At 40.3% G+C, this 24,186-nt stretch overlaps 1 long non-coding RNA gene across 1 annotated transcript; it reads right to left on the bottom strand.

The window, feature by feature from the left end:
* Nucleotides 1–10,928: 10,928 nt before the first annotated feature.
* LOC120406553 lies at nt 10,929–20,058 on the bottom strand. Its single transcript, XR_005599348.1, has 4 exons — nt 19,662–20,058; nt 14,432–14,499; nt 13,094–13,175; nt 10,929–11,200 (listed from the first exon to the last, which is right to left on the bottom strand). It is a non-coding gene; the product is annotated as an uncharacterized LOC120406553 (long non-coding RNA).
* Between the last annotated feature and the right edge of the window lie 4,128 nt (nt 20,059–24,186).

Here is a 24,186-nt window from a genome sequence, read left to right as displayed (position 1 = left end):
CAGGTCCCCACATCTATATTCTAAGGTTCAGAGTGGGGGTAAAACCTATGACAAACCTCCTTGCTGGCTTATGATGAAAAGGGCTCAGTAGACTGTATCCCTGGCCCTAGAGAGAGAAGGGCTACGTGGAGGGTTGCAGTGAGCCTCTGAAGCTAGCATAAACCTGGAAGCACGGGACCCACGGGAACAAAGTCGGAGCTCTGCCACACCACCTTTTATCTTGAAGGGGGTTGAGATGGATGGAGTCAGTAACATCACTTGGAAGTCCATTGGCTTTCACAAACCACATTTTATTTCTGGGAATTTCCCTGCCTAGAGAAGAGATACCTGATTGTAACCCTGTAAGCAACATTCATTTACCTGTTGGCAAAATACTAACATAGTAATTAAACTAGATTTTTCTGAATAAAATTTGATCTCAAAGTTGTTTTAAATTACTTGTGTTCTGTAACTGTCAACTTAATTCAGTGTATTGTCCGATTTACTTCCTATAGAATTTTGATGTTTGATTCAGAAATAACTAGTGGTTTGCCCAATATTCAATATTTTAAAACTCCATAACAGCCATTCTTCTCAAGTTATACGTCAAAGTTCTTTTTTTAAAAAGTCAGCTTTAAAGTATTTTCTTGTGACCTGTACATTTATAATAATAGGGCAGACTCCTTAAATTAAGTTGGGGAAGAGGGCTTTCTAATTTAATATTTGTATTATTGTAAAGCCTGGGAGTGCTAGTCATCGACCAGAACAACATTCTACTAAGGGCTGAACAAAAAATTATCCCTGTTCCATATAGTTTACAATCTAAGTATTTAATGTAATTGGGTTTAATACATCTATGGTAAAATGTAGGTCACCATTTCCAGTTTATTTTGTTTTAATTGATGTACACTTTACCAATACTTAATGTATTTTTTCTTATCAAAGCCATAGTATTTATATGCAGGGTAATATAAATAAACACCATCTACCTGTATTTTTGGTAAATATTTTATCGATATGCATGCACATATATAAAATTTCAGTTGAATGATATATACACTCTTAGAAAATTAAGAGAATGTTAGACTTCTAGAATCAGGAAAACCAACTATTTGCTTTTCAGCAAAAGTTAAAATTAAAGTGGCTTCACATACTATACCTGCTCCTGAATTCTGAAGTAAGATTGTGTTTGTACATATTTTCATCTTTTTAAAGTGTGTTTTTTCTCCCCTCCTTCTGTGTAAAGGGAAAGACAAATTACAGAAAAGGATGTAGACAAATTTTAAAAAAGAAATAATTGATCTTCAGATCTCTTTTCTAGTAATCGTGTTACTTGTAATAATATTAAGTAAGAGAAATTAAAAGTGGTGTTATTAAGTTGAGTTCCTCTTTAAAATATTCTGCTAAACCTCAACTCTGTTTCCTTGTATGAATGTATTAGCATATGGTCTTTAGTTAAAGATTACACACAATTGTGTGTAAAACCCCTTCCTCATCCATTGCTCAGGCTCAGGGGCGGCTCTAGCCATTTCGCCGCCCCAAGTACGGCGGCACGCCGCGGGGGGTGCTCTGCCAGTCACCGGTCCCACGGCTCCAGTGGACCTCCTGCAGGCGTGCCTGCGGATGCTCCACCGAAGCTGGGGGACCAGCGGACCCTCCGCAGGGACGCCTGCGGATGCTCCACCGAAGCCGCGGGACCAGTGGACCCTCCGCAGGGACGCCTGTGGGAGGTCCACCGGAGCCGCCTGCTGCCCTCCCGGTGACCGGCAGAGCGCCCCCCGCAGCATGCTGCCCCAAGCACGCGCTTGGCATGCTGGGGCCTGGAGCCGCCCCTGCTTAGGCTGGATGGTGCACAGCAAATGAGGCAGCTCTTCAGAAATTTTTTTTTTTAACTCACTGTTTAATGAGTGAACCTCTACTTCACCCATTGCAAATGGTTCAGACAGCATCAATAGGGTTCAGGTCAATAGTGTGCATGGTTGTTATGGAGATAAGAACTTGGAAGAACATACCTTATCCTTTTAGAAACTCATTTGCCTTTTTTACACTGAGAAAATAGCATTAGTATCAGAAACTCAGGCAATTTGTAAGAAGAGATTTAAAGGGGGAAAAAAAGTGGGAACACATTTCCTGAAGATTTTCAGGGCTTCTGCCCATAAGGGCCTCCCCCAAAGCATTTATTTTAGCCTGAAGATCTCCCATTACTCCTCCTGACCCAGAGAGGCACCACCCAGGCAACATATAACCTGCATGGTGCTGCTAGATCCAGCATCCCAGAAGCAGATTACTGAACCATTTTATAAAAAGAGAAATATTTTTCAATCTATCATCTGATTACTTAAGTGACTGAGTGCAATTAGACCGGCAGTCTATCAAATAGTTCCTAGGAGAAATTCAGGGATATCTGAAAAAGTCATGGGAAGTATCATCATGCTATTTGAGCTGAAGTGAAACTGACAGCAACTTTATCTTTGTAATACCATTGGAACTTTTCAGTTTCTGGTCACAGACATTTTTGGAATCTGTCAATCATTTGTGTCCTCCAGAATGCTACATCAGATAACTCCATCCATTGTCAGGAGAACATAATACATTCACTTACATTCCATACTTCCACAGCTGCAAAAGAGAATTTTTATATTCTTTGTTGCTGGAATCCCTAATGTTAGTTTAAGTGGATTGAATGTGTATAGTTATTGAAAACCCTGAGTTTCCATAACCAATCCTTTACAAATGGCACAAGATTTAGAATCCTCCAACAGTCACGTGGTTGTGTTACTAGTCTCTGGGATAATTATCTTCATGCTTATCACAATGCATATATACAGCAGCAAGACAAAGCAATTCAGAACTAAACATGTAAAATACTTTGTTCAGAAACATTTAGGGATGAGATTGCCTTTTCTGTCTGCACTTTTAGAAATATATATCTTTGGTAATTATTAAATGCCTTACATACAGTGTATAAGAGTATATCGTCCACCTTTGGCAGAGGAAAAATTCTTCTTTGTACATACATCACATATGAAGAAAAATCTGTAAGTTAGTGAACATGCATTTTACTTCCATTGACAAATATGAAGCCTATTTGCAAAATAGAACCAGTGCAATGGGATTAACAGTTGTTTGACATAAAGGAGCATGACTTTTAAATGCTAGTGCTTTTCTAGGACAAGCCACATTCTCATTTGGATAAGTAACTGAGTGCTTGAATCTTAATTAGCCTTATATGATGCTTTGACTCACTTCTCAAAAGTGCTTTACAAAGCAAGCAAGCATGGTTATCCCTATTCTACAGAAGATAAACTGACACAAACATGTGAAACAAGTTGCCTAATGTCACACAGTGAGTCAGTAATAGAACCCCAGTCACCTGTCTCCTATTCCCATGTTCAATCTACAAAACCTACCTCACAAATACTTATTTTGCACTTGATGATGTGCATGTCCATTAACGTGGCCACATGTGAAAACTAGATTTGATGGGCCTGATTCACTGTACTGAATAGTGGTGCCAACTCTCATTATTTTATCACAAGCCTTGTGATATTTGGTGTTATTCTCAAAGCTCCAGCCTATTCAAGTGAGGTTATTATCTGACAATTTTAGCTTTTATTTGCCAAAAGAGTAGGTTTCCAATCCTCGTGATTGTGAAGAAAAGCTTGAAAATGTACCACTCCTCCAGCAAGAGTCAAATAAAATGAACCTTTTCCCCCCATCTTGTGATTTTTAAGTCTGTCTCATATTTAGGGGGCCTTCCTCATAATTTTGAATTATTCAGGTTTACATATTGTCAACACCCACAATTCACATTCACTTCACATGGAGTCATAAGTGCTCAGCAGCTCCTCTGAAAATTGGGCCCCGTTTTCTTGTATAGCATAGCGTTTAGAAAAGAACTGACAGAAGATGGCTTTAAAAAATACATTTATAGTCATGCTGTACAGCAGGGAGAGTGAACTTTGGGGAAGCACCTCCACATCAGGAGCAGCACAGTGAAGAAAGGACAAACCTCCAGGACTGTAAGGGGAGTGATTTCCCTGCTGCACTTTTTCAATATAGCATGTGCCTACTTGCTTACCCAACTCCATTGACTTGTGCAGAACAGGCCAGAGCTACAGCCTACTCTGAGGAGCGTAGTCACTGCCAACTCTGTACTCATTAAATCATTACACTTCTTGAGTGCAATTAGTGGAATTGTGCCCTGGTCTGGAGTGCCAGGGAGGGGATAGCTTCCTTGTGCACTCTCCATCTCCCCTACCTTCTGCACCCATACAGAGCTGTAAACAAGTGAGCATCAATAGTTGACTATGATGATAATAGAACACATTGATAAATATGTCACTATTATTTATTTTCAGTAACCTGGTGGGGTGAATTGTCTGTACAATTTATGACTTCTGATTGATATTGTGAAATTATATTATGAAGAATTGCTGTATTATGAGTGCCTATATGCATGTGGATCCACCATTGCTTACAGGGCCTGTAGCATACACTCTCCAGACAGATACAAAGGGAAATACTTAAGGTTAGCAATGGTAGTTAGATTTCACAAACGTTATGAAAAGAAATAAAAAAAGGAGAAGCTGCATCCTTGGAGGGGGGACATTGAGCTGATTCCTCTGGAGGGAAAGAGACAAATAGAATCAGCAGAAACTTAGTAGGAGTAGAACAAAAGAGAGCCAGGGGCCAGGAGAAGTTTAAACGAAGAAATGTACAGGAACCGTGGTAGACAGGAAGAGGAAGCCTGGGACAGAAGACAGCAATGTTACAGAAACTGAGTGAGGGGCTCCAGGAGGAAGAAGTCACCCAGCATGTGAGTAGCCTCATGGATCAGGGGGTGTTGTCCACTTTCCTGAGCTCAGACAACCCCAAGCACTCTGTACAACCCAAGGATTTGGATCCCAGTCCAAAGAATGCCCTCGAGTAGTAAGGAAACCACATTTAGCATGATCTGTACTCTCCTGTGCTTGACACTATTACATATAAAAGAGCATAAAAGTGTTAAACCCTGTAAAAAGTGTGTGTGTGTGTTGACTGCTTCAAAACTGCTGTGTGCCCCTGAGAGAGTTGGACTGTAAACCAGAAGCTTCATACCTTTTGTATTGGGAGAAAGGAGTAGTTAAGTAACTCGGGTATCTAGGAGGTCAGCACCAGTTGTGGAGGCCTAGGGCAGGCAGGTTGATGAGCTCCATTTCTGTGAAGGATGAGCAGATGGAGAGTCAGTGCCCAGGAACTGTGCCCTTGAGGCCAAGGGAAGAAACAGTGCTGCAGCTGGCTGAGGCCCTAGGAGCTTACCACACCCCAGGGGATCCAAAGTAGCCTTGGATTCCCTTCACAACAGTCCTTGGGAATGGCCAGTGGAGCGCTCGCTAGCATCTGTGATTCCTGGATCCCATTTTTGGCTGAACATCTAAGTATGCTGCATGTATGGTAATATGTACAATCTGCTCTTATTTTAGCTGCTTTAGGTGCATTGTGCAAGTATACTGGAAAAATTATTCTTTACATGACACTTAAATACTAGTGTAGGCTAAAATTGCATAAGGCAAGGTTTCTGATTTTTTTTCACATGCTGAATATAATAAAGGTATTTCACGAGTCTATTGAACAGAAAAAAACCCACATGCTAGTTTTAAATAGAAACTTTCCCACTTTTACTTTAAATCTGCAAATGCAAGTCATTTTAAAAGCTGAAGCTGTCTAAATAATACTTCATATAAAGTAACATTAAAAGCAAATTGATTTCATGTACAGTTAGAATCAGATAGGGCTTATACTGTGTGTGAGGCAAGATTTTTTTTTCTTTTCTTTTCATTTTATCATATCTTGCAGCGCTCTTTAACAACAACCCTTTGGGATAATATGTAGCACAGTATTTAAATAGCGTTAACAGCATGCCTGGTTGTCAAAAAGAAAGAAATGAAAGCCTTTTCTCTAGAAGAGCCAGCAGAATTACTCATGTTAGTACTACTACTAAGTAGGTAGGTACTGCATGTGTAAGATACGGCTTTAGATACCTCTTTTGGCTAAAGTTTATGTGTAACTAATATGCACCAGAAGGAGCCATTATGGACTAGCGCGTATTTTGTGATGAGTTATACATTTGGAAATGTTTATTAATTTTTCAGTGAGTCATGTGAGTAAATACATATTTATGGCCCTTTCCAAAATGGTATTTTTGACTATTGTCTTCTGTGGATTTAACCATGTAAATCTTTCCTAGTTAAAGGATCAGTGAATAGATGAGAGAGTTTTAAGGCCTGAAATTACCTAAAAATTACACTGCAACTGTCTTGGAAATCTGCATTCCAAGAGAGATTGCTTGCTCACAAAACTGATTCCTATCATGCATCTATCATTGGTTTCAGTCTTCCAATGGAGTGGGCTAATTTATCACTGCTATCTATCTTTACCTACTGATTCTTCTGGGGCTGTTATCCTAGCTGCAGGACATTCCGATTCTCAAAAGGCCTAGAAACTCTCTCTCTCTCAGATGGGGTTCATACTAATTAGTGCTGCTTTGGTGACATAAGAAGTTAACCTTGCAAGTGTTAGTATGTACTTGGTAACAGTGACATATTGATGTTTGTCTTCCATGGCCTGCTCCAGGGCGGAGTGAAAGGATCCCCTTAACATCACTAACCTTTGGCTCTTGGAAGACGAATTGGATTGTCATGTTCTGTGTTTACACAGGACCTAGTCAGTGAAGTAGTGCTAAATTTTATAGTGCTGGAGCTTTTCAGAAGTGCACCATGCATGCACTTTTTCTGCCGCTCTCTTTACTTCCACCTCTTGTAATATTGCCTCGTTCATCCTGTAGGGCAAAGTGACTGCCATGTATTCTGTCTCGACACCCATTTGGAGTGTCATGCACCTGAATGCTCTGTCCTTCCACTCAGAAGTACCACTCTGGGGTAATGAGATGGGACAAAGCTGCCATAACGTTATTACTGGAAGTGGCCATTGCAAAGTCCTCCATGAGCTGTGGGGAGTGGCCAGGATTTCTCATCAGTCCCACCTCCTCACTTAACTTTGAATCTATTTCAGTGCCAGCCCAGTTCTCTGGCTACTGCTCCCCCTAGAGGCCAGAGCTACCCTGGAGAGGTGAGAGTCAGTCATGGCGGGGGGGGAGGGGACAGAAGAACAGAGGTGGTGGGGAAACTGCAGGGGGAGCAGCAGGGTATGGACTGGGGGAGCAATGGAGGGGTAATGATACGGGGATGTGACTGATGGAACAGAGGGCTGAATCTTAAATCCTAAATCTTTAATGCTGACTTTGAAGAACAGTTGGGTAAAACTAATCCTGCTCTTAGGAACTGTAGCATGTGGATCCACCATTGGCCCTTTGATTCCCAGCGAGGGAAGAGAGACTCTTACTAGCTCAGCTCAACTTGCATATTAAAAATAGTAATGTGGCTGTTGCAGCAGGTACAGCCGCTTTGACTAGCCACCCATTTTGAAGCTTGCTAAGCCTCCTGTGTTTGAGCTTAAGTGACTAGCCCAAGCCCCCACCCATGCTGTAACATCCACACTACTATTGTTTGCAGGTTGGCTCAAGCTGAAATAACACAAGCCTTTCTACCGGCACTGGGAATCACACCAGCAACAGACATATCCTGATGGTCAGAAAATGACTAAGGAGAGATACCTGTGCTTAGCTTTCTGAAGTGCCTGGATTTCAGAGGCCTGAGTGATGCTCCAGGCCACTTCAGCAGTGCTACACCCTTGTACTAAGCACAATAGGGTCCTAACGTGGTTGGCCTCCAGGTACTATCACAATACAAATGTTAAAGTTTAGATCAAGCCCTTAAAGAATTATCAGGCCTCATAGTAGCAACTGCATAGTTTTTGTTTGTTTGTTTGTTGGTTTTTAATAATGGGCTTAAAGTGGTACATCGATTCTTGTTTTTTCTCTACAAGTAGGTGACCAATTAGTGTCAGATTAGGGTTTGTTTTAATGCCCGTGGAATTTTCAAAGTTTCTGTTGGGTTTCTCTTCATATTTTTTTTAGTACAAATTTGAAATCCAGTTTTTTTCCTTCACAGTTCTGCTTTTCATTGTTCATCTTTTATCTCTGAAAAGAACATTGTCTATCTCCACAGAACTTGGTGGAGGGGCAGGTTCTCACTAGATAACTAGAGATTTATGCACTGTACACAAAATCTCATTGATGGGGCTGGATGCTCACAGACCTGATTGATGGGCACTGGGCATCTATAAGCATGACAGATTAATTGGGGTGTGGAAAAAAACCATATGATTGATGGGAGGGGTGAATATACACAAATATTTCTCTGTCAGGAGCTACACTTTTCTGATAGATTTTATTCTACAACCAAAAAATGTTCATGCACAGCTGGCAATATCAAGGTTCATGTACAGCTGCTCACAAATAAAATTCTGTTAACAGCTTCACTTCACCCTCTCATAGGTTCATGTCCCCCACCCCCGCCATTTCAACCCACTGCAGTTTCACACTAAATACATTTCATAAGCAATTAGGGTTCACACACATGCATGTTGTAATGTACTCCATGTGATTTTATGAAAATATGCTAATTGTGAATATAATGCAACTGGAATATGCTTCATGCAAAAGGTCTCTTGTAAGGTATCATTACAAACCTTATAATCTACTGAGCACAGTCATCCGATTTGTATAAATTTATCATTCTTGTATCTGAAACTAGAAATATGAAATCTAACTGAGGTACTATTGTAATTATGCAAAGTGTGGGCCATTAATGGTGGTTTGGAATCTCAATGGCTCCCATCAACTAGGACAATTGGTTGTAAATGGCTCTGTTTACTTGCAAGCCTTCCTGTGAGTCAGGCCAGAAAAAATGAAGGCTTGGAGTCTCCCAAGATATGTGACCATATCACCTGGTACTGGAATCAGTCTTAAATCTGATGCTTTTCCATTTAGAAGGAGGGGTGGGGACCCACCTTGTGCCAAATCTATGTAAGAGGGTGGAAGAGAACAAAGGTGTTGCAGTCATGAGAAATCCCCCAGCTGCCACCTGAGCTGGAACAAGGAGTGTACCAGGGGAAAGGATTTGGCCCAGACTAGAAAGAAGTCTAGTCTGTGAAAGAAGTTTATTGGAACATCTGAGGGTGAGATTTATCTGTAATCAGTTTCTTAATAGGCTTAGACTTGTGTGTTTGTGTTTTACTTTGCTTGGTAACTTACTTTGTTCTGTCGGTTATTACCTGGAACCATTTATATTTTTATATTTAATAAAATCACTTTTGCTTATTAACCAACCCAGGTGGCAATATTAATAGCTGGGGGGAGCAAACAGCTGTGATTATCCCACTATCAGTGTTACATAGGGCAGACAATTCATGAGTTTACCCTGTATAAACTTTATACAGAGTAAAATGGATTTGGTATTTGGACCCCTTTGGGAAGTGGGTATCTGGGTGCTGGAGGCAGGAGCACTTCTTAAGCTGTTTTCAGTTAAGTCTGCAGCTTTGGGGGATGTGGTTCAGACCTGGCTCTGTGTTTTCAGTGGGCTAGCATGTCTGGAACAACAAGACAGGATACTGAAGTCCAAATCTAGCAGTGAAAACGTGCTCAGAGGTAGTCTCAGCACATCAGGTGGCAGTTCCAAGGGGGTCTCTGTGACCTATCCTGTCACACACATGCCCTGAAAAGACACTTTGTAGCAAATACCCTCTCCTTCACCCAAGAGCACACACCTTACTATTACCACAACTACAGTACCCCATATACTGCAGCCTTAACTCTGCCCCCACAAGGGTGCCAGCCTTCCATTACCACCATTTACTGCCCTTTTCCAAACTACCCTTTCCCAACACACCATCTGCTACATCAAACTTCCACAGGCACTAACCTGAGAAGTTGTAAAGGGTGTGCAGAGAAGATTGAAAGGGGCAGCTTAAGATAGTGCCCCTATCGGTTGTAATGCTAAAGGTGTATGGGTAGCTCTATGTATGTAGCAGCCCTAACTGTCACAATAATGTATTTTGTTATCACATACATGATTAGTGGTCAGAACATCCTCCTACTGTATTTCAATAATATTTTAGTATGTGGTCCCTATTTTGGTTTGAAAATGAATTACTGATTCACATTTTGCTTACTTTCTGAATTGTATTATTCACAGTGTACAATGCTGGCACAAATTCAGCTTTTAAATCTAGGTTTAAGTTCAATCCAATATGTGAATCTTAGTTTTATATAGCATCATTCATTACTGCGTTAATTTTATTTTTAGGTAAAGTCTCCTAGGATACATTACACTAAAACAAGGGTAATAGGAAGTGAATTGATTTAATGGTATCTCTTTAAACTTTATAGTTTTAACAGGAATGTGACAGCTAGTGTTCACCAGAATTATAAGATGCCTGGATATGGGAATCAGCCAGGCAATCAAATATTTAGGTGTTTTAAATATTTGTTTAATAGTGGATACCAGTTCTTCACAAAACAATACAGTTAGGAATGGCCCAAGAGAACTAGCTCTCCCATCTACATAAGGAGGTTGAATGTTACCTGCTAACCAATTCAGATTATCACTGCCACTAGCTTAGATTTCTTTTGCCAGGACATAAAATGGAAAAATAATGAATCCGTACATGTACTTGAAAAGTGGTACACTAAAATGGAGACTAATATATACTGCTGAGTTTACTTACTTGCAAACACAAGGAAGCCAATGTTTTCATGCAGACATCTAAAAGGATGCCGCATATTAATAGTCAGATAACCCAAACCCATGGAGAAATCCACAGGAAAGAGGTCTTAAAACTTCTGTAAAGTTCCCTTTTTCTACACAGTATTAATGATTGTTCCTAGAACTAGGCTAAATATTAATGAAAACACATCAGAACATACCCATGTAGCAGACAAATCCTCCTTGCCTTGGAAGGAAAGCTGCCTGCTGACAAACCAAAACCAAACAAAAAAACAGTGATAGTGTTTTCCAGTAAAATTAATAATTGTTCCAAAACTTTTATGATTTTCCGTGGAATCCTTAATATCAGCCTTCAGTATTCTCCCGTGGATTATTTAATTGTATAATACATACACACCATTTTCTCAAGTTACATCTTGAGTTCTCTTTTTTCTTATTATTGTATCTTACAATATCCTGGTCCTTTAAAATGTCTCCTGTCTGACAGAAAGGATTTTCTTTTTCATAGGAACTCACTGTTATTCAATGGACTTTTCTGAAGGTTAGGAATCTTCCTGCAAAATAGGAGGAATTTTAAAGGACAATAATTTATATAATGCTATACTGAATGGTATCTTCTAGCACTAAGCTAGATAACATTTTTTCAACACCCCTTCTCCCCCCAAAAAAGCAATATTGGAAGGAAATAAAAGTAATATTCTCCCTGAAAATGTGATCCAAAATACATATGTTCGATGGGAGAGAGAGATCTGTGGAAATTTATAAATCTGTAACTGTGCTAGAACTGGAAAGGGAATTGGATATCAGTCTGCAATATGATGTGGTGGCAACCCCAATATATCATCAGTGCAAAGGCCTCATCATGCAGAAGGGAGGAGGTCCCTTTGTGGGCACAAGCGAGCCTGCACCTAGAAGACTGCGCTCAATTCTGGGCACCTCTGGATCAAGAGGGAAAACTCAAAGAAGATTTGAAAAAAAAATGATTAAGTGGCTGGAAGTGAAGAGATGGAAATGTGAAATAAGAATGGAACAATAAAAGTGTGAATAAGTATCCTGATTGTGAATATTTTATTTTAGATTAACATTCTTCATTAGCTTGAAATGGAAAATGTATAGCAGTTAAATATTCAGATTTTTAATGCTATGAAGTTGGGAATAGTGTTTAATATTTAATTCTGTTTGTATTCACTCAGTTTCACTTATGAATTACTAGAGGACTCATGGATAAAATAAGTAATTTTTGCAATGCTTACTCTGGGTACAGCTGCTGTCAAAATGATACTTTGACATTACCAGTTTTATATTTTAAGGTGAACTTGTGCTTATGAAAAGAGAATGATTGATAGAGCAGAAAACTGATGTATTCTGTTTATTCCAGGGTCAGCTCTCGTGCAGGCAGTTACTAACCAGACTCACATGACTTTGCCATTGGCAGCAATCCTGGAAGAAATCTGTCTTCCCTTCCTTCCCTCCCCCTGACTTCCATGAGATAAATGATTAGATCTTCAAGCTTGCTGGTCCAAATTCTACTCCAAGTTATACCTGTGCATGGCTACAGAAACTCCCTTTAAGTCACCAGTATAAATGACAGTTCCTGTCTGGGACACAGGCAATGCCATACCTGTTATACACAGCAGTTTTCTGATGTGGAATTCTGTCCACAACCCAATGGTTTCAAGCAGAAACCTCCACCTTTATTTTATTGCTAATCAAAGACTAAACTTTCTTGCCTCTGTAGCAATTTTAACTACTACTTTATTGAGAACATTATGGACTGAATGAAAGAGGGTTTCAGGGACAGAAGGGTGACAATGTACTGTTCTGCACTTGTATTGTCTAATCTCATCTTTTCCCATGAAGTCATAGATTTGTTTCCGCGTATGTAAATGGAAAATACTTTGTGGTAATTGTGGAATTATCCTTATTCTGTTAGTTGTTTGCTTTTGACAGAAAAAGACAGAATAAGGAGGATTACAGCACAGAATTTGCTTTTGAAGTAGATCCTTGAAAAATATTTCAATAATATTGATCTTTTCTCAAGTCAGTTGCTGAGACACTGGAGGAGGCTTATGCACTCATAAATCCATGTTAAAAGGATGTATTAGGCTGAAAATACAAACTTTGTGAACTTGATTACTCTTTAGAACATGGAACATAATCCAAAAGTTGGAAATTCTACATCACTTTCAGAGTTTTATGTATTAATTACCTTTGAATTTTTTAATTCTTTAGGGGGGTTATATTAGTTGCATGAACCCTACATAGTAGCTGCAATATATCTGCCATGCAGAGTAAGTGATTTGTATTTTTGTTTATAATGTTTTTATGCCAGAGATCTGAGATACTATCTGCCTTAATTGCCCTAAATTACTGATTGAAATAAGTTCTTAATTTTCTTAATGATATTAGAACTCATTTGTGTAATTACCTGCACCTTGGATAGTTACCTGCATCAGTAATTGTCTCTTTGAAAATACAGGATTAGACTAGATTCGATTCATTCAGCAGAAGCCATCTCTGTCAGTCAATCTGAATACATAATATAAACAACTGTATGCCCAAAAGACTAAGCTGTAAGTAACATTCCCATCAAACTTCCACATTTGCAATAAAGGGGTCCATATTCAGACAGGTTAATATCTAAATGTATCCAAACATTTATACTTGCCTTGTGTTCTTAACCTCCTTGCCAGCTAATAGAAGGGGAAAGGGAACAAACACATTCAGTCCATGCATAGCATTGATCCACTAGCCTCATATCCCCCACCATTAGAAGCAATGGTCTATCTGCTATTCTTCCACATCTTATAGAAGCAGCTGCAACTGAAACTTTGTCTTGAGTTGAAGATTTAGGCTCAGATCCAAAGATATTTATGCACCTAACCCTCATATTTAGATCCTAAATCCCAGTTTAAGGCATCATAAAGATCCACAAAACCTATGCTTGGCTTCTTCCTAGCCCTATAGGCACCTAAAATTACTCAACATATACATTGTTATTGTTAAAGTTTTCTGGGAGCCTATATTTCTGCCTGTAACCGGTTGGACTCACCCCTGCGGCGCCTCCTGCTGGTGACTCGTGGAATTTGCTCCATCCAGCGCCGGCCGCGCCCTGCAGAGTGTGAGTCCACCTGTTGTTCCTGGCCCCCCCCTGTCCCTCCTGGACCCGCCCCCCTTTCTCTGGGGTGCTGCCCCCCCCCCCCTCCCTCTCCTCCTCCTCCTCTCCCCTCCTCCCTCTCCTCTCTCCCCTCTACCTCACTGTATGGCTACTGCCAGTCATTGTCTCATTGTCTAGCCCCCCCTCTGCAGTCACTGCAGTCTCATCCCCAACATCCCCCTGGACCTGCTGCTTTGTCTGCTGCTGCTTCCTGCCCCTGGGCCGCCCTCACACAACTGCTCCCGGCCTGCCTCCTGGGCTGCTGGGGGCCTGCTGGGCTCCCCTGCCCCGGCTCCGCCCCTTCCCAGCCAGGTAGCTGCACTCTCTCAGCTCCTCTCTTCTCCTCTCTGGCCCATCTCTCTCTCTCTCTCTGGAAGAGAGAAGAGACTGCCTTCTGGCCCCTGCTGCCTTTCCTTAGGGCCTGCTCCTCAGTTTGGGGCGTGGCCCCCAGCTGCAGCCACAGCCCAATCAGCTCAGCTCTGTCAGGCCACTTCTTAACCCCCCCCCCCCGGGCAGCACTGCCTCTGGGTATGTGCATTGCTGCCTCACTCTGTCTCTGGACACCCATCTCCTGCTTAAGCCCAAGTGTGATCCACAAACCAAGGAAGATAGGCATTTGTCCACGTACCTTGCCTTTGGGGCCAGATCCTTGGAAGTGCTCAGATGTCACCTACTGGATCAGACACCATTCACAATCTGTCCAGAGGAGAAGGATTGGTGGGATTGCTAACCTTATATTTAGCACAGTGGTTACAGCACTCACAGGGGATGTGGCAGATCTAGCTTTGATTTCCCTCTTTGCCTGATGGGTATTGAGAATATTATTTGGGGTCTCACTTTTAGGAGAGTTCCTGAATGAGAGGGATAGGGGAATATTCTAATGAAGGGCTCCCTCAGAATCTCCTGTTGAAGCTGTTCTACTTTGGAATAAATATTAAAAAGAGAGTCACTGGGTCACAGACAGAGAGAGAGAGAGAGAGAATGACTTGACAGCCTGGCAGTTAGGGCACCCACATAGGAAGTAGGAGACCCAGGGTCTTGTCTGATCCCTCTGTTCTAATGACTCCTTAATTATTAAGAGTCACTGGAGCAGGGGACAAGACACTGGGTCTCTGGTCTCCCAGATGAGTGCGCTAATCACTAGGGTCATGCAGTCTCCCTCTCTGGCCCCATGACTACTTAATATAAAGTGGAACAACTTCAATACAAAAGATCGAGGGAGTCCTCCCTCAGAAAAATCTCATAGCTCAGTGATTGAAGAATTCTCCTTTAAGACATGGGAGATGCCCTCTTCAAATCTTTTCTTACCATCAGGCAGAGTCTCTCACATCCTGGGTTAGTGCTCTAACCTCAGGGCTAAGAGTTTTAAGATGGGCACCTCTTCTATCAGCTCTTTTGTATGGAGTGAGACTGGTACTTCATCCACTCACACAAGAAGTGACTTAGCTGACTAAGCCATCTGCCTCCAGGAAAGGGTTCCTGGTTATGCATCATAAGTAGAGATAAACATCCCACTGTACCCCAGAGTTAGGTGCCCAACAAAAGGGGGTGGATCTTGGAACACACTCTTCATTGGAATCTCCCATGGGTTGGCTTAGGCAGCTCCCCGTCTAGCATGCTGCTTTTTGTGGATGCCATTTTTAGGCACCTATCCCTCCCTATGCATTAAAAAGGGAGTCCACTGATTTTCTAGGTGCCCAAAAGTATTTTTGTATCCAGTCCTTAGTTCTCAAGCTCAGATGCTTTTAAGCACATTTTTGTTTGCACACAACTCATTTGGGATCTAATCCTGCACCCACTGAAATGAATAGCACAGGAACAAGCCTTTACTCAGATTATGTGCTCTTTTACAGGAATTTATCTTAAGGGCTGAATCCTGCAAACACGTTAACAGTCCCACTGACTTTAATTGGATGAGTCAAGGTCCTGAACGAAGCCCATGGAAATACTTTCATTATCTTCAGTGTACTTCAACAGGCAAGGGATCAGACCCCAAGGATATAAAAATACTCACATGTTTAACTATTGCAGCACTGAGATATAAGCATGTAAAATGCATAGACTGAAAAGTCAGTAAAAGTACAGTAGGTGTACATGTCCTACATTTGTCTATTAGATACATATATTTTGTCTAATTTGGAGTGCTCATTTTTTCTTACATCCTTCCATGTCACACAGCAACAGTGGCTGACTTAAGGAAATGAGTTGACATTTTCAAACATCTAAACAGTTTAATACAAAATACCATAATAGTCAGGAACTCTATTTCCCTCAGTATTGTTAAGCTGCTTGTAAAGAGACTAGATTCTTGTTTCTTTGAGTTAGTCTCATTTAGACATTTTAAATCAATTGTTTTAATACATGCTACATAGTTCTTGAATCCAAATCTTTAATTAGTTTTAATTCTACAAGCTTTACAGACACTTACATTTTTCATTATGCCATTATTGCCCTCTAATACAAGGGAATCTCATTTTATGTCACATTATAATTTAAAATTAATTCTTCTTTTAACCAAGGACAACGTTCTTACAACTTTTAAAATAATTAAAGATTCAAAGTATGCACAGATCCTGGGATTTAGATGTGGGATTATGTGGAAATTCTGATGTCCTACTTGTATCATACATTTAAAGGAAAAGAAAAAGTCAAACATAATAAAAATGTATTTTAACTAGCAGCACAAGTAACAAGTATGAATAGATCAAGACAATATGTTTATCTTCAGTTTGCGGCTGAGTATTGCCATGAAGCAATTTTCTAATGAATAAATCAAAAATTAATAAGGCATAGGAAAAAGCATACATCAAGACAAAAATGACCTTCTGTCCCCACACACTAAACTGCTCAACCTTAAGTTTTCATCTGAATATGGGGTTAATTGTTCAATTAATCTTGAACTACTTGAGTAGAAATAACACGTTTTTCCAAGGGTAATTCTGCTTCTAATTACCAGTGCAGATTACCAAAGCTAATACTCTGCTTGAATCATTTAGTGAATGCTATACTTTCCCTCTGCATTTTGATTACAGATATTCCCATGCTGGTTTTATTTCTTTGTTGTAGCTTTCAGTAACATGTAGGGTTATTTCATATTTTTCCAGTGACCTGTGTTAATACATCTCAGCAGATTGAGCGTCTCACTTCCTCAATTTATGTTATATGCTTTGAAAGATAGTAATCTGTCATGATGCATCACCAAGAAAAAAAAGTCATTTTTTTCTTCAATTGAGTACAATAGATTCCTGCTTTATTTTCAGATCAACCAAAAAAGTGCAAGAGTTTTAAAAGAGCTGGCTGGGGATCTTGTTGACTATTAATATTGATTTTCAATAAGTTTGGAATACTTAAAGTTCCAGAAGACTAGGAAAAAAAGCTAATATTATGCAATTATTTTAAAAAGTTACATGGGATGACTTGGGCAATTATAGACCCGTTAGTCTGACATCGGCCCCAGGCAAGATAATGAAGCCACTGATACAAGACTTGAGTAATAAAAATTAAAGGAGGGTGATATACTTTATGCCAATCATCATGGGTTTATGGAAAATAATTCCTGACAAACTAACTTGATATCTTTATTGATCAAATTACAAGTTGAGTTGATAAAGATAGTGTTGATGTAATATAGTTCAGACTTTGTGTAAGGTGCTGCACAACATTTTGATTAAAAAACCTAGAATACAAAATTAACAGGGCACACATTAAAGGGATCAAAAACTAGCTATCTGATGCATATAAAAATGTAATTGTAAAAGAGGAATCAAGTGGGTTCCTGAAAAGATCAATGTTCTGGAAAAAGAACATAAAATTATCACTGATTAGGTTTGCAAAGGATAAATATTGGGGAGGGGTAAATAAGGACAGGTCACTAATGCAAAGCAATCTGGATCAGTTGGTAAACTGGACACAAATAAATTTTATTATGGCTGTATGTAAACTGCAGCTGAACTGCTGTGTCAAGTTCTGGTGTCCATAATCCAAGAAAGATGTTGATAATTGGAAACAATTCAGAGAAGACCATAAGAACAATTAAAGGTTAGAAATAAAAATTATACACTCAAGGAGCTCAATCTATTTACTTTAACAAGAAGGTGGCTTAGGAGTAACTTGATCAGAGTTTATAAGTACCTATCCAGACGCTCCCTGACTTATGCAAGCGTTCCATTCTGGAACGCCTTGCATAACTCGAATTTTGCTTAAGTCAGGAACGTAGATCCAACCATTACGCAAAACAAAAAAATAAATAAATAACTTTCTAGCTTATGGAACTTACTGAACGTTTTCCGTAAGTGCAGATTTGCATAAGTCAGGTTTGCATAGCCCAGGGAGCGTCTGTATACGGAACATATACTTCATAGTGGACTATTCAGTCTAGCCAAAAAAAGTATAATATGATCCAATGGCTAGCATTTTGAAGCTAGACAAATATAAAGTGGAAATAAGACATGTTTTTACAAGGTAATTAACCATTTGAATAATTTAATCAATTTTTGTGGTGCATTCTCCATCACTAGCATTTAAAAAAAAAGATTTGATGTTTTCTAATGCTATGTCTACACTACAAGCTAGGGGTGTGATTCCCCCAGTGCACACAACATGCTCACGGTATCTCAATGAGAGCTACTGCAAGAATAGATAGTGTAGCCATGGTAACATGGGTAGCAGCCATAGTGGCACAGCTTAGCTGTGCAAAGTAAATATCCACTAGTTTCAGGTGGGTTTGTACTTTGGCAACCTAGGATCTATGAAGACTACAGCCACAGGTCTCTCAATTTTGAAAGGTTGCCAGATCAGGTTATGGTTGTGCTGGGTAATAACTCAGTTAACTTCTGCATCAAGAATACAACAAACTTCCTTCTGGTTTGCAAGCTGCCTACAACTGATGCACCTCCATCCAGAGTAATTAATTGCATATCAGACCAAAAAGAGAAGCAATTCAGTAGAGTAAGTGCAACCTTATCTAGCAGAGAACTAAGAACAAGGAGCTTCTGCACTATAGTCCTGCTACTGACTGGAAATCTGCAGTCCAAGTTCTAGCCACTCATCTCACTGGCAGACTGCATTTCATGTACTAGCCACTTCCTTCAGTAGCCAGTGGTGGAGCCCAGACCCGTCCACTACTCCAGGCCCTGATCCAGGGATACTATAGCTGGCAGCCACATACTACCCCTCCTTCTACTCTGCTGTCTCCTTCCCTGGGCCACTTCCACCCAGCCCCAGCACCTGCCTTTGTATAGGGCCTCAGTTTAGCAGCCATCAGCCTAGAGCTTTCTCATACTCCACTGACTCTACCCAGCACTGCTCTGTCTATAGTCCTCCAGCCCTCTAAGCTCCAGCCCTCTTCCCTCAAACTCCAGGAAGTGACTACCCTCTGCTTTGCTCAGCAGCCCCTTCTTATATGGGCCATCCTGGCCCTGATTGGCTCCTCCAACAAACCTTCCCCTAATTGGCTGGCACTAGAAGTCTTTTCCTTATTGGCTGCCTCCCACGGGTTGCTTTAACCCCTACTATACACCAGTGAGGGGCAGCCACCTATAATACTACATATCTACCTAATGGTGGTTTAAAAGGTTGTGATTATTTATTAGCAAATGCTGTAAAATTATATGTATATACTAAAATTCTCTAGAATCTACACAAAATGGCCAGTGGATGGTGACCTAGTATTCTCCAAGCCTCTAGCTTATATGGACAATCCTCCCTTATAAAAATAAAAAATAAAATGTTGATTAAGCACAGATACCAGAACAAGTGACTGGGCTTCATGTCTGCAGAAGGAAAATAATGGCAACACAAAATACACACTGACTTTCTATGTAAAGTTAAGTTTGGTGTGTTTAAAAAAAATCACTAACCTGCTTCAAAATCCTCAGGTATTGTAACTCAGTCTTCTTGAGGGCAAGGGGTGCATTAGGGTTGCTGGAAATCCCGTGTGTGTGTTATTTACATTCTAGTTCAGAAAGTAAGGTCTCTGCTGAAAGCCTGTATCACAGTGGTCCTCATAGTCACTGAAAAATGTATGAATAGATAATATGTAAGGAGTTATGTATACTGTCTGAAAATTATGTTCTTAAAATCTGACTTGGAGCTGATCACCAAAAGGTGAAAAACAGGTTTCTTTCAGGTAAGAGACACTTATCTGTCTAGTAAATTAGCACTGTATGGTTGTATGACTCCCACAGTCTGAGCTGAATGTTTGCGATGGAGTGTCCACCCCATACATGGCCTGGAGGGCTTAAGGTTGCTAGCGGAACTAATTAACTCCCTATTGTGTATTTGTCATGGGTTTTGTTACTATGGCAACTGAGTTAGACTATTAAGGGATAGCTCAGCCGGTTTCAACTGGCTGAGTGAGCTCTCTGTCTCTGTAAATAAAATGGAGGTTTTGGTTAGCTGTCTGCTCTCTGGCGTCAAGTGATTGCTTCCTACACCGGCTGCCCCAAGGATACAACACTCCCCAGGCTGCACCTGGTGGAGGAACCAAGGAGAACTGATTGATTAAATGAGGCTCAGATGGCTGGGAAACAGGAAGGGCCTGTATAAATCCCAGGAGATGAAAGCAGCTGGGGGCTGCAGGAGGAGTAGTCTACAGTCACTCTTTGGGAGAAGGGAGGTGTTTCAAGAATAACCTACAGTTACTCCCTGAGAAGAGGGAGCATGGGCAGGCAAATGCAGAGAGGCAGGAGAGCTAGAAAGGTAGGAAAGGCTCAGGGGAAAGCAGTAAGGAACAGGAGTACAGACTCTGGCTGCTAATTAGAGGGCTCCTGAGCTGGAACCCAGAGTAGAAGGTGAGCCTGTGTTCCCCTACCAGCTGCTGAAGAAGTGGCACTGGCTGGGCAGTGAGTAGGAAGACTGCCTGAGACCATTTGTCAAGAGCAATAGTTCTCAACCTATTTACTATTGTGAGCTGCATCCATGCAATATATATACTACCTATATGGCCCTGAGGATATCACATGGCTGCAGCTGTGTGCTGATTAGGCTACAAGCAGCCCATGGGCTGTGGGTTGAGAACCACTGGTCAAGATAGATTTTGATGCCCCGGAAGTGGGAAACATGGATAGTGACCCGGCTGAAGCCATGAAGAGGAAGATAGAGTGAGAGGTGATGCAGGGTGAGAGAAGATGGCTGGAGAGACCGCCAGAGGATAGTGCAACACCTGAAAGAGCTAATCCCCAGAGTGACCAGGAGGAGGTACCACAGTAGACCCTGAGTGGACCCTGTGACAGTGCTAATAAAGGAATTGTGAAATCTTCCAGAAAGGAAATTTACAGGATAAAATAAACCAGCAGAAGGGAATCCTGTTTACAAGTGAAGACAATGGATTTGTGGACTTTAGGTACAGAGCTACACACTGCATCTTTTACTGAGGGGACAGGCTGAGAGTGTGACTTGTATCATGGAAAAAGGAATCCCAGCCTACCTGACTGAAACATACTGGTGAACAATACTAGGTTCTAGAATGCCTGTTGTGCTTTTATTTTATATGTAACTCTGTTTCCAATACTTCCATGTACTTACTATTAATTGAAACTGTTCTTTATTTAAAAAAGTGTTGTTTTTACTATAAATATAGTTAAGTTCTATGCATTGAACAGAGTGGTGATCCTGAGTTGAAACTGGTAAGCTGGGGTGTACTGGGGACTGTTCATAAGACTGGGGGGTTGGAGTGTACCTCTCATTAACATGTAAAGAGAGACTGGAGCCTGTAGAGACCTGCAGGGCAGGATTTATGTTGCCAGAATCTGGTGGAGTTGAGGAACTGACCCACAGCAGACACAGGCCAGGTTTCCTCATGCTCCAGGCAAGTGGTAGCAAGGTGCCTTGCAAGCTTGGGTCCCCCCAGGAAACATCATAGGTGATCATATATTTAACATTTTCCTGGTGTGAATACACAGGTTTATTAATTGAAAAATTGCTATTCACTAATGTAGCTTATCAAAACACATGAGCTTTTCAAATATTTTGAAAAAAAATATAATGGTGGATTTCTTTTCAGAAATGGAAAATGTTTTGGGTTTTGGTTTTGAGAAGACTGAAAAAAGTTCACTGAAAAGACAGAAAATGTTCACCTCAGAATAACTCTCAAAAGAGTAGTCATTAATATGTTATGCAACTCAATATTGAGAACAGATCAGCTAATTCAGACATTACAGCACATTTCTGCTCTTCAGCTAATAGCCAGTTGCTCAAACAAGAACCCTTTGCCCTTACTCTCCTCTGAATTATCATCTTTGATAAATCTGTTGAACTCAGAAGGGTAGTAACTTTTGCTTTTCCTAAGTGAACAAAGGAACCACAGCACTCAGAGCTGCTTCGAGTAACATCCATATGTTCTGTAGTTTGTTGTATTTCAGTGGCATGCATGCCCTGATCTTTTGCTTTGCTCTTTTATAAAGTAGAAATTCTGTGATCTCAGAGCAAAAGTTCTCTTCTTTGAGATAATGTTTGTTCAATCTGGGCATTTACTAGTTATATTGTCAGCTCTCTCTCTCTCTCTTTTGGAATTTTTTTTTAGGAAAGGGGCATTCATTGCAATGCAGAATACAGAAATTCTTTTGCCCCAGTAGTGATTATACTGGTATTGTTCTTTCACAGTGCTAGTACACAATTCACAGTAGGCAATTTGGTTGCTGGGAAGTCAAAGGGATTTTCCCCTAATTTTCTTACTCTAGTTCCATATTTGTTCAATATTTTTTTTATTGGTGAAAGCACCGTTGTTAAGTCATACCAAACTAAGCTAATACAAATATAAGTTAGAGCAGAGATTTTTTTCAAAAGTGGCTAAAAATTTTGAGTGCCTCTGTTTTCATGAAGCCAGCTTAATACCTAAAAGGGTCCCTATTTTCAGTAGATGCATGCTTAGCGCTTTTCCTTCTAAGAATTTTCAACTACAAGAGTAATATCAGGTAGAGAGAGAAGAATTTTGTATTTTCGTTCAGCTAAGATTTTGTTACTTGTTTGGTTAAACCCCGCTGAAACTCCAGAGTGTAAGAAATTAGTCCCCTTTATGGAACTAGATAGCCAAAACAATAGGAGCCTCCGCTGAATACACAAGCACCTGTCACCACCCAACCCAAAAGCACATGCAAGGCCCATCAGAAACTGAGCTATGTGGGCAGTGGAGGTTTCACTGGGTATTGCTTGGTGTGGGTATGTGTGTATGTGAAAGAAGCAATGGACAGACCAGAGAAGCAGCAAGAAAGCCAAGGAAATGGACAGAAAAGCTACTGGGAGCCTAGCCCTGACAAAAAGGTAAGTGCTGACTATAAAGGGGCTTGGAACTGTGGGCAAAGAAACTGGCACTCATTTGATTCATACTGTGTTCAGGAAAACAGAACTTTATACATCAACAGGATTGCATCTGACTACCACCTTTTTTATGGGAACAACCCACAGGACGCTTAATGCTGGCTAATCACTCAGGTCAAAAAGGGTAATATTTTAAAAAATTGTAAGACCTAAGGACACCTAAAATTAGCTTTATCCCCAGTAGAAAATGTAAGGAAGTTACAAGATAATCACATGTAGTAAGAACAAAACTGCATTGTATTTGCTTTTTCCCTACAGATTGTCAGGGCACTATTCATAACGTAAGGCCTGATTGAGAAAAAGAAATGAAGCAACCAATTTTGGCCAGAAAATTGGAAAGATATAATGCTAGCTACTGTCAGCTATACAAGTTTCTTTTCACGGAAAGAAAATCATGATTAGATATTCGCAAACCCCAGTCTTACAAAGTAGACAAAATTCACATAAAAATGCTGAAGGAAATAAGTTATAGGCAATCATTTTCATATTTTTTCTGGGTTTATTCCAAATTGAAAGCTTGTGGTGTGATATTTCAAAGTATATTTTCCTAATTAAAACAGAAGATGGATACTTATTCTGAATTCTTATCACAACCCAAAACTGGATTTCACCACAATGAGAAAACAATACCAGCTAAAGAAAACAGACCAGAATAAAAATTAAAAATGGAATGAGTGGCTGATCTACATTTTATGTCTCCATTTGTCTGTTTTATTAATTGGCTACATTAGTTTATAAAGACTTGTTTTTGGTATGTTATCCTGACCCACATCATTTAGTTTGGACCAGGAAATAAAGATTAGTTTCCCACTAATACTCTACTTTTTATTGTAGAGTTTGTATGGGAAAATTCTTTCCAGGGATTCCCTTCTTTCTACATGTGTTTTGCAGCAGGAGGGTCATGACTCATGGGGTGTGTGTATTATGAAAGGCAATCAGGAGACTGTGAGACTAAGATTTTTATTGCAACTACAAGCAGAGAAAATCTTACTCCCCCAAAGTAGTGATCAGTGTCACACATACTCTGGAGTGACTCACAACTGTGAGTACCTATATCAGGGCACACTG

The sequence above is a fragment of the Mauremys reevesii genome, linkage group 5, assembly GCF_016161935.1.
Source record: "Mauremys reevesii isolate NIE-2019 linkage group 5, ASM1616193v1, whole genome shotgun sequence".
Classification (NCBI taxonomy): domain Eukaryota; kingdom Metazoa; phylum Chordata; order Testudines; family Geoemydidae; genus Mauremys; species Mauremys reevesii.
This window is presented reverse-complemented; position numbering and strand designations above follow the sequence as displayed.